The sequence below is a fragment of the Meles meles genome, chromosome 7 (assembly GCF_922984935.1).
Source record: "Meles meles chromosome 7, mMelMel3.1 paternal haplotype, whole genome shotgun sequence".
Taxonomy (NCBI): Eukaryota; Metazoa; Chordata; class Mammalia; order Carnivora; family Mustelidae; genus Meles; species Meles meles.
In genome coordinates, this window is record NC_060072.1 from 11469826 (window position 1) to 11482169 (window position 12344).

At 53.3% G+C, this 12344-nt stretch overlaps 1 pseudogene; it reads left to right on the forward strand.

Annotated features, from left to right (window-relative positions):
• Window positions 1-5069: 5069 nt before the first annotated feature.
• Window positions 5070-8946, forward strand: LOC123946184 (annotated as a pseudogene).
• Window positions 8947-12344: the final 3398 nt, after the last annotated feature.

Consider the following 12344-nt stretch of genomic DNA (forward strand, 5'->3'; position numbering starts at 1 on the left):
GGGGAGCGGCCTCCTCTGGAGAGTGGCCTTGTCGGAGTGGCCTCATGGGGAGCAGAGTCTGTGTCGTCAGGGTTGTCCTCCTCGCCTCTTTGTCATCGGGAGCGGCGTCCTCGTCGTCGCCGCCTCTACGTAAGAAATGGCCCCTACCGGTCGGTTTGATTTTCGATGCTTGGCGTGATATAAAGCTTTGTTTGATTTTTGCTTTGTGTCAGTCTTGTTCCTTTGATCATGGACCCTAACACTGGGGGCTCGTCCGGGATCCAACAACGAGAACTGAGCCAGCATCGGAATTTATGGGAAAAGCCTCCGGAGGTGTTGGGATCTTGTCGGTCTGTCTGGTTGGAGCTCCAGGGTATGGCCCACCAGGGAGAAGCTGGACGCAGCTATGCTTTCCAGGGCTAGAGTGGATGCGGGGACGCCCCATCCCTCTGCTGGTAGATCGACAGGGGTTCGAGTCCCCCTGGGCGGTCGGGGGCATTCGATTCCCCCTAGGTGGTCATTGGGGGTTCGAGTCCCCCGAGGTGGTCATTGGGGGTTCGAGTCCCCCTAGGCAGTCAGGGGATTTGAGTCTCCTAGAAAATCCCCACCGGTGGCAGGACCGCTGGGCCTGCAGTTGTCTTTGTCTTGTTTTTTTTTTTGTTGTCTGTTGTGTTGTTTGTTATGTTTGAAGGAATGGGGCAAGCAAAGAGTAAGGTGACTCTGACTTTTGTCTCTCTGTTCCTCATAATAGATGTGGGGCTTCTTCCTCACTCATTTTCTGTGTTAAGGGCTATAACTGGAGCCAACTAGGGTTAGTCTAACTTGGGACAGAGACTTTAAGGAATATTCCCAAGCAGCTGCTGAAACTCCTTTTGTTTCGGGGAATTCCCTTGCCTTCTCTGGCCCAACGTGGACTGCCTAGCCCCTCCCCCTTGCTGGCGGGAAAGCATGGCGTCTGAATTGGAATGGGTCCAGATGGAACATGAAATCTGTTAGCAAAGAGATGACTGAACTGATGGTTAATTGTCTGTCTCAGGGTTTATTTATTTTTATTTTTATTTTTTATTTTTTATTTATTTGACAGAGAGAAATCACAACTAGGCAGAGAGGCAAGCAGAGAGAGAGGAGGAAGCAGGCTCCCTGCAGAGCAGAGAGCCTGATGCAGGGCTCAATCCCAGGACCCCGGGATCATGACCTGAGCCGAAGGCAGAGGCTTTAACCCACTGAGCCACCAGGCGCCCTAAAAATAATTTTTTTAAACCTTGAGCCAGCATCCTCCAGGAGATTAGAAAGGTGTTGTCCTCATAAAATGAGAACATGATGCACTGAAAAAGTAAAATAATAATAATGGACCAAAAAAGGGCACTTGGGACTTAAAAAGTGATGGACAAACTAAAGAAGTCTAGGTAAAGGTTGGAATAGTCAAGAAAAACTTCCAGGAAATAAAACAAAAAGGTGACAGAAGAAATGGATCTAAATGAGGAATGACAAGTTACCAATGCTATCAATTCGTAGAAAATTACTTGAGAAAGAGCTGCAGGAAAAAAAAAGTTCATGTGTTTATGGGTTGAGGTGGAGGATAATGACCAAGAAACCAAGATAGAAAGATGTGAGGTGCAGAAAACAGGAAAATTAACATAGACAGAAAGGAGTGCAAGGAATACAGCTGGGCATGCAGCAGGCCTAGAGAGCAACAGCCCAGAATGGAGTAAGAAGTGAAGAGCTGTGTGGGGAAAGGGGACTTACAATAAAATATATGATATTATATATTATATGATGGATGGTTCAAAAGAAATTGAGAAAATGTTGAAGGTAATATTGCAAGGAGTAGGAAAAAAAGGCAATTAGAAATTCAGGAAAAACTAAAGCTGTACAAGAAAGCATGTACAAAAAAAAAAAAAAAAAGAGAGAGAGAGAGGGAGGGAGAAAGAAAGTAAAAGAAAGCATGTACCAGGGTGCCTGGCTGGCTCAGTGGGTTAAGCATCTGCCTTCAGCCCAAGTCAGGATCCCAGGGTCCTGAGATCTTGTCCCACATCAGACTCCTCTCTCAGTGGGGAGCCTGCTTCTCCCTCTGCTGGCTGCTCCCCTCTCAGTTTCTGACAAATTAATAAGAATCTTAAAAAAAAATTTTAAAAAGCACGTACAACCATATTTTACAAGTTAGCTTTATAGTAAATAATACTGAAAACATCACACATATGTAAACATTCTTGGGTGATTTTTAACTTCTAGAACAAAAGAGACCATTTAAATATGAGAACCAAATGCCCTTATTGCCAATATGTAAATCAAAGTACAATGGTAGAAGTTGGGAGCTGAAGCACTGAAGAGAGGAGGAGGATTAATATCCTCATTTTACAAAGTGAGGAGCCCAAAAATACCAGCTACCATTGAGAGGCTAGGAAATGAAGAAGTAAGAAAAAAAAGAAAGAAAGAAAGAAAGAAAGAAAGAAAGAAAGAAAGAAAGAAAGAAAGGAAGGTAGGTATAAGTAAATTGCTTACGACTAGGAAGGTTTCTAACTGAGGACATAAATTTAGTGACAGAATAATATTAGGAGTGGGGAAGTATGTAAGAAAAAGTATAAAAATAAGTGAAATCATCATCTGCCCTAGTAAGAAATAAGTAGCTCATATTGCAATTTAAAAATCAAGGGGGGGCACCTGGGTGGCTCAGTGGGTTAAAGCCTCTGCCTTCAGCTCCGGTCATGATCCCAGGGTCCTGGGATCAAGCCCCGCATGGGGCTCTCTTCCTCATCTCTCAGCCTGCTTCCTCATCTCTCTGCCTGCCTCTCTGCCTACTTGTGATCTCTCTCTCTGTCAAATAAATAAATCAAATCTTAAAAAAAAATAAATAAAAATAAAAATCAAGGGAATGAAGTTAGCTATCGTGGTGGGTGACTACTGCTTTGCACCAGGCATCGTTCTAAGTGATTTGGCCGCATCCACTCATACATTAGTTTTCACCATGACTCTGTAAGAAAAGGAACTGAAGCCCAGAAAGGGTAGGTAATTGACCCAAAGCACCCACTAGTGCCAGAGGCAGAATTCAAATCCAGGCTCCCTGTCTCCAGAGCCTACACTCTCACCTATTCTGTTCTCCCACTGTAGGAATCTCATAGAAAGATACTGCTTAACCACCTAAAGGAAATGCAACACATTAACAGTGATTGTTTTTAATTGGGAAAGTGGGTGAGCAGAGCCCTCGGGATTAATGGATTTGTTTGAACCATTTGTGCTTGTGACTTTGATTTCTTTTTTAATTTGAAGAAAATGGAAGTCCCCTTAGAGCAGTGAGTAAAGGCTCACCCCAATAATGGACTGGTTTCTGGCACCACCACGTTCAAGATGATGGGAGCCGGTGGATCAGTACCCATAAAACTCAGCCTGATTCCTGATGTGACAAGTGGCAGTATGGGAGAAACCACGGTGGTTGATAAAGTAAGTTCTCTAAGAAAAGTGGGATGATAACGTAGGTTCAACGAGAATAATCAGCGTGAATGTCACCCTTCCACAGATACATGATCTAGCCATCCCTGCCCACCTGCGTGGCCCTGACAGGACGCAGAGCCTCCCATCCGCACCTCCCATTCCCACTGGCTCTGGTAAGCTCTCCGGAGGCAGCAGGACAGAGAATGTCACCAAAGCATCTCCCTGGAAGGGCTGCAGGCAGGCTCCTCGGGCAGGGAGGAAAGGGAAGCCAAGGACAGGACTAAGTTCAAACTCCAAAGCCTGCCCTCCCCCCATTCCCTAATGCTCCTGCTCCTGTCTTCTTCACTGTGCCCTGATTCCATGTTGCCTTGGTCTGGGCAACCTCAAGGACACCTTACTTCCCTGCTTGTCTTATTTTTTTTTTCTTTTTTAAATTTTAAGTAGGATCCATGCCCAATGTAGAGCTTGAACTCACACAGGGCCCTGAGAAAGCTGGGTACCAGCGGCTGGTGGAGATTTTCTCGGTCTCCTGCAACCACCCACTGGTGGGGTTTTCTCTGCCCCCTGAACGCCTAGGGGGACTCGAACCCCCTGGCAGGTCCCTGACCGCCCAGGGGGACTCAAAGCTGCTGGCGATCCCCTGACTGCCCAGGAGGACTCGAACCCCCGGCAGGTCCCCTGACCTGCTACGGGAATTCGAACCCCCTGGCAGGTCCCAGAAGAGGGATAGGGCGTCCCCTGCATCCACTCCAACCCTGGGGAGCATGACTGCATCCAGCTTCTCCCCAGTGGGCCATACCCTGGAGCTCCGTCACCAGACAGACAGGATCCCGTGATCTGACCTCCAGAGGCTTTTCCCAGAAATTCTGATGCTGGCTCAGTTCTTGTCGTTTGATCCCGGACAAGCCCCCACTGTTAGGGTCCGTAATCAAAGGAGCAAGACTGATACAAAGTGAAGGTCAAGCAAAGCTTTATTTCTCGCCAAGCATCGAGAATCAAACTTGCCGGTCAGGGCCGTCTCTTGCAAAGAGGCGACCCCTCCCAGCCTCACAGACTAACTTTTATAGAGTTAGTTTAGCGGGCTATATACAGGTGGCCAGTGAGATTGCAATACACAGAGAAAACTGCACAGTCATGCTAGGTCTGCCATACACAGAGAAAACTGCTAGGTAACACATGGGTGGCCAACTGAATTTCAATTTACCCTAGTAGATATATGCGCACCCCACTGATTGGAGTCTCCACCTGGCCTGACCCGCCCTTGTATCTAGGCTTTGCAAGTAAGTTCCTCTGGGAGGGGCAGGGTCAATCTAAGTTCACTGCATTAACACAAATTGACTCCCTCTGGCCAACCAGGCCCTTACAGTGCCTAGGTCATGGTCTCAGAGGAAGGAATCAGCCCTGTAAGCCAGAGGGGTTCGTGAGCAAGGGCTTCATGGAGGAGGCAGACCTGGGAGGGGTTTGAGAGGAAGGGCCAGGGGCTCGCAGAGCATGGTACTGCAGAGTTCCAGGAATGGGAGAGGGGGGCTCTCGGAACTTCGGGGTATCCCAGACGGTCACAGTCTACATTCTCATGGCAGGAACTAGCAGCCATTGAGCGTGCCAAGCTCAAGGCCCAGCGGGAGCAGGATGAGCTGGCCGACGAGATTGCCAATAGCCGCGGCAAAGGGTGAGCCATGGTGTGGCATGTTGAGCTGAGGGCAGGTGGTGCCAATCCTCAGGGACAGGCCCCGTCTCACAGCTCCCTGCTCTCACCCAGAGCCCTGGCACTAGAAGCGAAGTGGTGCTTGGAGGCCCGCATCGCCCAGTTGGAGGAGAAGCTGGAGAAGGAGCAGGGCAACACGGAGCTGGTGAACGACCAGCTGATGAAGGCGAACCTGCAGATGGGTGGGGCCAGGGCCGCCTGGCATTTTCCCGCACCAGGCTCTGCTCCTCCCAGACCATGCTGGCAGGAGCCTAGGACTCCCTGGGCTTCAGAGAGATGTCCTGGCACCTGTGAAGGTCTCCCTTGGTTTCATTCTCTGGACCCTGGCTGTGGGGGAGGACCCTTTTCTAGGAGGGCCCAGAGCTTGTGAGCTTGGGGTGCGAGGGCCTAGTGTCTTCTGGGGTTCTTGAGGAACCAGTGGCCCTGCTTCTGCCCCAGCAAGCCCCCCACCCCAGCCTTCCTGGGGTCACCAGCCCTCCTTCCCGCAGATCGACCAGATCAACACCGACCTGAACCTCGAGCGCAGTCACGCCCAGAAGAATGAGAATGTGCGACAGCAGCTGGAGCGCCAGAACAAGGAGCTCAAGGTCAAGCTGTAGGAGATGGAGGGCGCTGTCAAATCCAAGTACAAGGCTTCCATCACGGCCATAGAGGCTAAGATCGCACAGCTGGAGGAGCAGCTGGACGAGACCAAGTAGGTGTGTTGTGCCCGAGTTTTCACGTCTGAGAGACCACCAAGGAGCCAAGCACCGATGCAATCACACGAGGGTTTATTCCACAAGCTTAAGCTTGGGCCCAAGTATACCCGACACAGCGGAGGAGGTTCTTGGACCCTGAGCTGAGTTAAGGCAGGGGTATTTATGCTTTCCTGTTACTAAAGCGGGGTGGGGATTCCTGGAACCAAAGCAGGGTGGGGGCTTCCTGTTTACTAAAGGAGGGTGGGGCTTTCTGGAACCAAATCAGGGTGGGGATTACTAAAGCAGGGTGGGGCTTCTTAGAACTAAAGTAGGAGAAAGTTCAGCCCTTGGGCACAGGGGTCTGAGATGGCTGCCTGAGCTAAGATGGCTGTACTTATGCTAAAGCTAAACCTGAGGTGGGATGGCCTTAATTTTCTCGGCCTCCACAGGTGTCATGCCCATCACCTGCCACAGCCTGCAGACCCCTCTGTTCCTGCCCGAGGCGGAGGTTGTTGTCCCCCTCCTGACAGGCTGCCCATCCCTTCCGCTAGTGGCTTCTCAGAGTTTTCATAGGAGCCCACGGGCCCTCCTCTAGAGTTGGGACTTTGGACAACTGTCTCTCGGGGCTGAATCAGGCAGAGGTGGCGGTTGCTGCCCGCTTGGGCAGCTAGTCTGTGGGCTCAGCAAGACTGGGGTGTCTTTGGAGGTAACGGGCAGGTCACACTGGGTTGCAAATCTCAGTTTCCCCTTTCCTTGCTACGTACCTGCTCTTTAAGCTGTGTCCCCTCCCTCCCAGAGCCTGGTTCCTCCTCTGTGAAATGGGTTGTCGCCGTGCCTCCCCCGCAGGAGACCAAGCAGGTCGTGGGCGTTGGGTGGAGATGGTCCGCCTCCGCCTGGGGGCTTCCCCGTGGGGGACATGCCCGTGAGGCCGGGGACAGGTCATTTAGCCAGTGTGCTCTGACAGGACCCTCTGAGCCGGGGTCCCCGAGCCGCCGCGTCGCTACCCCGCAGGGAGCGCCAGGCAGCCTGCAAACAGGTGCGTCGGGCGGAGAAGAAGCTGAAGGACGCGCTGCTGCAGGCAATGACGAGCGGAAGAACGCCGAGCACTTCAAGGACCAGGTGTGTGCGCATGCGTGTGCGTACGTACGTTGGAGCGTGTGCGTGCGTGCGAGCGCGTGCACCGGGCGGCGGGGCCTGGTAGGCCTCTGGTGCCTGATCGCCTGACTGGGGCTGCTCGTCTCCACAGGCTGACTAGGCGTCCGCCCGCCTGAAGCTTCTCAAGCGGCAGCTGGAGGAGGCTGAGGAGGAGGCCGGGCGGGTCAATGCCTCCCGCCGGAAGCTGCAGCGGGAGCTGAAGGACGCCACTGAGACCGCCGACGCCATGAACCGCGAGGTCAGCGCCCTCCAGACCAAGCACAGGTGAGCCCCGTGACCTCCCCTCCCCGAGCTCCGGGGCGCGGGAAAGCTCCTTTCAGATGAAGGTCCCAGAAGCCGCCCCTGTCTGCATCAGATGCCGCGCCGCCTCCGCCGGTACCGCTCCCCGGGCTCCCGGGAGAGCACTGCGCTCCGTCTCTGGGAAAACGAGGCCCGCCCAGAGGGGCTCCAGGCCGGCTGTGGGGCACTGGCGGCCGCTCGGCCTGGCAGGCGCTGGGGGCCTGGTCGGCGCCCGCTGAGGCCCCCCCCCGCCGCGGCCTTGACGGCCCCTGTGCCCACGGAGAGGCGCGGCTGTGCGCTCTCGGGACCGTTGCCGCTGGAGGGGGAGCCGGCGGGGCAGGCAGAGGCTCTTTTCCCCGGGATTCTCGCTGCTTCTCTCCCTTCGGTGTGAAGGTGACAGGAGCCCGCCTTCTAGCCCGTAGCTAATTGTGCGCGATCCGGAGAAGGCGTCGAGTCTCGTTCCGCGTGCGGTCACTGTGTCTCCGTCTCCCCTGCTGGTGCGTCGTTTTGATGAAGTTCTAGAACCTAGGTGAGGTTCGGTGGGGTGAGGTCCGGAGCCGATGACCAAGAAAGAATTCTTGAGACATCTTTGGTGCAAAATGGTGGTTTATTAAAGCACGGGGACAGGATCCGTGGGCAGAAAGAGCTGCTGCCCGGGGTTGGGAGGGATGGCAGGTTCTGTACCCTGCTGTCGGGGGAAGGTGAGGGGAAGGGAGGTTTCAACGGAGTTTTCATATGCTAAAGAGGGCCTACAAGGTGCTGGGAGTATCCCCAAGGTCTTCGGGGATACCCGGAGGTCTTCCGGCTTGATCAACGCTGTCTTTTGGCAAGCTGTTAACATCAAGATAGTTGGGAGATTCCCGGTGGGACGTCACATTTCTGCTATCAGATAGGTTCAGAAGAGATTTAACTATATTTACGTTTCCTTCGACCTCAGCCTCCTTCAGTTTTGTGTATGGAGGGGAGGGCGACCTTAGGGCTTGAGGAACTGAGTTATTTGCCTCTGGAAATTATCAATAGCACAAGGTAACTCCTTTGTTTGTAGATCTCTAGGACGTTTGTAAAGCAAGGGGAACTGTTTGTTTGGTGGTCAGGGGTGCCTGAGGAATGCTACACGTATTACCGAGGGGAGCGCGTGAAGAGGGGGTGCAAGGTGCCAGCTGTTGCTTTGTCCTCAGCCAGCCTCCTGCTCCCTCATCAGCTTGAGCATCGGTGTGCAGGCCGGCATCTGCCTCCACGGGTGACCGCGTCTGCTGCTGGGCCTTTCTCTCTGGCAGTCAGCCCCGGCTTCCCCACGGCTTCTCACTGCTGTTTTGGAATGAAGTGGGAGCCGCTGTTTCTCCGTGTTTCTCCGTTTCTTCCCCCAGTGCCCCGGGCGCTGGGGCCTGGTGGCCATCTAAAATGGCTTGGACGGGTGCCAGCTGTACTAGCCCACCTGGCCGGCCCTGCTGACCCCGTGCCTCTGTCCCCAGGCGAGGGGACCTTCCGTTTGTCGTGCCCCGCCGGATGGCCCGGAAAGGTGCTGGCGACTGCTCAGACGAGGAGGTGGATGGCAAGGCAGATAGGGCTGAGGCCAAAGCTGCCGAGTAATCTCTCCTCCTGCTGCCTGGAACGGATGGACAGACCGCCAGATGACTCCGCCTCCCCTTTCCAGCACCCCCCACCCTGCAGCACCCTCCTCCGCCCTCTGGGGACTGTCCTGACCTCCCCACCCGGCCAGGAGACCTCAAGCCCGCGCCTCCCCATCAACCCCCCCACCCCCCACCCCCCCTGCCCCCCGCCCCCTGCCCCGGCCTTTCCGAGGGCATTTGGCTTCGTCCACTGCAGTCCGCTTCTGCGTCCCTCCACCCCCAGCACACGATACCAAAGAGTCAGAGTCTTGGGCCCCGGCCTGGGAACTGAATGACCAGCAGGATCTCAGCCCTCCCTTGCCGCATAGCACAAGACCGTGAGGCAAGGAGGGCAGGCCACTGGGGGTGGGGAAAGAGAGTTTTCTATGAATCTATTTATCTTCAGACTAAGAAGTTTTGATAGTTTGATAGTTTTGATAGCCCAGCACCCCAGAAGAGTTGTCACCTTCCCCCACCTCCGCCACCAGCTCCCCTTCCTCCTTTGCTGTTGGCAATCACACACGGCGACCTCACAACCTCTGCCCCGTTGGCCCCACACTCCCGTGGGCCCTGGGCAATTGGATAAAAGCAGACCCAGGGCCGCCCCCTCTGTGCAGGGCACAGAATGTGGGGTGCAAGGAAGGAGCCGTTCCACCCCACATGCTCTGGGCAGCGCCACAGTGGTCCCCTTCCTGTTTCAGAGTGTCTCAAGTGCAATGATGACCCCCTTCCCTCCTTTGTGGAGGGCAGCGGGCCCCTGCAACTGGGGGGCTGCTGGGCCCAGCAGACAGGGTCTCGGGGCCACGCTGGGAAGGCCATCGGGTCCCAACATTCTTGGGGACCAAATATATTTAATGGTTAGGGGACTTGTCCCAGGTCTGACAGCCAGAGCATTGGGACGGGCCAGTGGCCCTCCCACATGACCTTGTACCTACTCCAGAACTGGGGCCTAAGGTACATAATCTGCACCGTCGACTCAGTGTGGTTTAAAGATCTGCCATTTGCATGGATGTGTTTGAAAGGGAAAAAAAAAGGTTTCTTCTCCCCCTCCTTATAATAAATGATAAAATTCCAAGTCTTTATCATCCTTTGGAACCATGTTTAGAAGAGAGTAGCTTGTCCTACACTGGTCTACACTGGTTGCTGAATTTACCTGTATTCCTAACTGTTTTGTATATGCTGCATTTAGACTTACTTATGGCAAAGAAGGCATCTTTTTTTTTCTTTTTTGAGGAAAACTCAACAAATCATGAAGATATAGGAAAGCTACGTATGTCTAAGAAGCTCTGAATTCAGGTCCCAGTTGCTGTCACAAAGGAGTGAATGGCGCTCCCAGCCCCAGCCCCTTTTTATATAATAAAAGTGCCTTAGCATGTGTTATAGCTGTCACCACTACAGTAAGCTGGTTTACAGATGTTTTCCACTGAGCGTCACAATAGAGTACTGTGCTACGAGCATGTGTCTGCTGGTGTCTGTCTGCCCGAGCAGGTTGCCGGGATGGGACGGCGCCTACTTTGTACATCTTCTTCTGGGTGAGGCTTCTGCAGTGGGCACCCATTTTGTGCATCTTCTTCTTCTTTTTTAATATTTTTCTTTATTTGAGAGATGGGGAAAGAGCACAAGAGGAGGGGAAGGGAGAAGCAGGCTCCTCACTGGGCAGGGAACTCAACGTAAAGGACTTGATCCCAGGATGCTGGATTCACGACCTGAGCCAAAGGCAGACACTTAACTGACTGAGCCTTTGTGCATCTTCAAAAGCTTTCTGTAGTGCAGCATGGCCAAGGCACAAGGGTGAGGAGTGGCAGTCATGCAGGAAAAGTAAGCTAGAAAGGGAGACTGGACCGGGGCAAAGATGCTAAGAGGGTCTTTAAAACTTCCGTTTACTTCAGTTACTGAGTACACACTGTGCGCTTGACTGGGGTTTAGGGACCCAAATCTAGGTGCTGACTTAGGAACGTCCTTGGTTGTTAGACAAAGCCTGCCCTCTGGAGGTTCATCTCGAGTTGTACATAAGCATAACCAAGGGAATCGGTGGCGGGGCCTGTGTGTATTGGAGCAGGAGGCCGCCAAACTTTTGTTCTTTCATTGGTTCTTTTAACAAAGGCAGAGGGGAACCCGACCCCTTGCTGGGCACCTGCCCTACAAGGAAAAGGAAGACATGGGGTCCCTGCAGCAACAAGAGGGAGGAGAGGGAAAGGCATCCCTTAGAGAAGGGCTATGGCGTGGACCCAAGCAGCCCACCTGTGCACTGCCAGGGTCCCGGGACCACTGTGGGGCTGGCTTGTCTGCTACAGAAAGCGGTGGCTTCCATTGGCCCACTCCTTCAGCCTCTGCACAGGTGCAGGTGTGCTCGCCGGCTCCGGGGAGGAAGCCACAGATGACGCTGGGGGTAGCCAGGCACCAGAAGATTCTGGGTGCTTCTCCCTTAGAGGATCCAGGAGAGATCTCCCTTCCTCCAGCTGTGACGGCTCCAGGCTTCCCTCTGATCTCTGCCTCTGCCATCACGTGGCCTTCTCCCCTCACCTCCCTGTGTCTCTCCTCTGGGTGTCTCCCGTAAGGACCATAGTCATTGGATTTAGGGCCCACCCAGATATTCTGTGATGATCTCAAGATCTTTAACTTAAAGGATTTGCAAAGACCTAGGGTCTTTTCTGCATAAAGTCAGTTATGGGGTGCAGAGATGAGGTCATGGGTGTGTCTTTTAGGGACCACAATTCAGTCCACTGCAGTACTCTAAAGGACAGATAGTCCTTTGCCTTCAGATCTGTGACTCGACACAGCCTTTTGTGCAGGGGAAATTCCGACCGGGGAGCCGCATGCCCACAAGGGATGGGCAGTCCAGGGTTGCCTGACCCACCCACCAGGCCAAGAGGGAAATAAGTTCACAGTGTTTCACAGCATACATTTTGGAAGGGGACAGGGAGGGAGTAGTCAGCCAAAGAACAGGGCAGAGGTGAGGAAGCCATGAACAGGTAGGTCTGTTCATGCAGAAAAGCAAAGTGATGTGGAAAAGTTGCTTCCTGGATGTGAAACCCCCATGTCTGGGGCTCTGGAGGGGATCCTGGCACAGTGCGAGGCTGGGAGGGGCCCCCAAGGTCCTGCCTCTCTTTAGAGCCTGGTCATTCAGTCAGAGAAAGGAAAAGACTATTTGTATAGGCAGGAACTTGGATGGGGCTCAAGCCCGTTACACTGGGTGTGGGTTTTTGGTTTTTTTTTTTGTTTTTTTTTCTTTTTGACATACAGAGATCACAAGTAGGCAGAGAGGCAGGCAGAGAGAGAGGAGGAAGCAGGCTCCCTGCAGAGCAGAGAGTCCGATGCGGGGCTCTATCCCAGGACTCTGAGCTGATGGCAGAGGCTTTAACCCACTGAGCCACCCAGGCGCCCCTGGGTGTGTTTTTTAAATGCCAGTCTTAAAGGCTTACATACTGTGTGATTCCACTTATCAAATATTCTCAAAATGCCAAAATTATAGAGATGGAAAGCAGGTCAGTGGTTGCCAGGAGTTAGGGA